Genomic DNA, 1712 nt, shown 5'->3' on the forward strand with positions numbered 1-1712 from the left:
GTGGACAGAAAATGCTCAGCAACATTAACGCACCCATAGTGTTTTGAAGACGGGGCAAGGTGTCTTGAAACATACTTCGAAAAATTAGACCAATCTCGAACAGGCGTTGAGATAAAGGATTTTTCTTTTGCTTCCGACCGTTTCACATCAAACAGTACGCAATACACACAGAACACCCCATCACAAGAGACACTGTACCGCAGCCAAGGATTTTCTTTAATCCAAGTGGAATTGAACTTCCTGCTGTTTTTGCTAAAATGAAGATTTTTTAAAAATCATATCATACATGTACATGTATATTTCCCTAGTACCTAGGGCGAATTTTGAAAAGGGTTTATTAGCATTAATTTAGGTTGCACACACACGCACGCACGCACTTACACACACACATACACATATATACATGAATATACAAGCGCACGCACCTCCTGTAAAAAAGATGTTTTTTTTTAAATCATGTAGAACAACCACCCTTTCCTCTCTAGTCCAGAAATTGCACGGTATCATTATCTGTATACAGATTTCTTTGAATTTAGCAATCTCCCTCCCATCCTTATACACAACCTTTGGAAAATTTCAATATCCACCACTCGTATTTGATCTGAAGTTCACGTGTAATTGTAGTAAATGCGGGTATGTATGAAATATAACAAACTTACGAACCCATACATTTTCCAGAAGCCGAAGGGAAAATAGGGTGAAGGTTTGTGATTTTTTTTAAAATCTTAAAATTTAAGTGTATTTCGCAAATTGAAAGCTTTAAGGTACATGTATAACTTTGTATATTCAACATGGTATTAACCCTCCAGTGGTGGATCCAGAATTTCCGGATAGGGGGACCCACATATGAAATTGAAGTATTTCAGTCATTTTTGGTACCAAATCTGGATTTTTATTAATGCTATTTTGTAAATTTGTGGGAGGAGGGGGGCTCTCCTTGAATCCGCCACTGATATCTCTTTATTTGGGATGGGAATTTGCAATTACATTCACTCTATTATTATTATTATTTGGTAAGTTCTTACCTTTGAGGAAATCGGAAATCATCTAATTCTTTCCACAACCCCTGTAATAAAGCATTTTTGACATTTGTGTCCCGGAGATCACTCACACTGAGTAAATCAATGTCCGGATAATCCGGTGTGTTGTTTGATTCATTTGAATTGGATTTTTCCGGAACTGCTGAACAGCTTTGTGTTGATGACGACGGCGATGGTAGTGTTGATGATTTTAGGGATTTGAAATTCAAGAAGCTTTCTAACCTGGAGTGAATCGACATGATGATTGGAGTTAATCATAAATCGGAAATACATAGCGCAAAGTTACCACTTTAAAAGGCAATGACATAAAAATGTAAAAATAATTTCTCCGAATTGCTCGCTCTCTCTCTCTCTCTCTCTCTCTCTCTCTCTCTCTCTCTCTCCTTTTTTTTTTTTTTTTTTTTTTTTTTTTAGCAAATAATGTGTACGCAGTTGCGTACTTGCGTATAGGCAGCTACGCGCCTGCATACAGAGAAAGATGTTTTACAACAGTGAATTGCGTACATATATTGACAACGAGAAAACAACATGTGTATCAAACAACATGTGTATCTTAATGTACACGTTGACTTTCTATTCCATAGAAGGCTGAAAACAGTGCTGCGATGTAAATTTAGAGAGAGAAAAAAAATAGTTCCGACATATGGTTGTCAAGGGGGTGTAACTTGCGTT

At 36.9% G+C, this 1712-nt stretch overlaps 1 protein-coding gene across 1 annotated transcript in view; it reads left to right on the plus strand.

Annotated features, from left to right (window-relative positions):
* The first annotated feature begins 1428 nt into the window (after positions 1-1428).
* LOC125646103 (uncharacterized) overlaps positions 1429-1712 on the plus strand; it is a 7699-nt gene continuing 7415 nt past the window's right edge. The window contains exon 1 of the mRNA XM_048872253.2: positions 1429-1712. This exon is cut by the window's right edge and continues 1340 nt beyond it. The gene's annotated coding sequence lies outside the window, so the exon portion shown is untranslated.

The sequence above is a fragment of the Ostrea edulis genome, chromosome 6 (assembly GCF_947568905.1).
Source record: "Ostrea edulis chromosome 6, xbOstEdul1.1, whole genome shotgun sequence".
Lineage (NCBI taxonomy): Eukaryota > Metazoa > Mollusca > Bivalvia > Ostreida > Ostreidae > Ostrea > Ostrea edulis.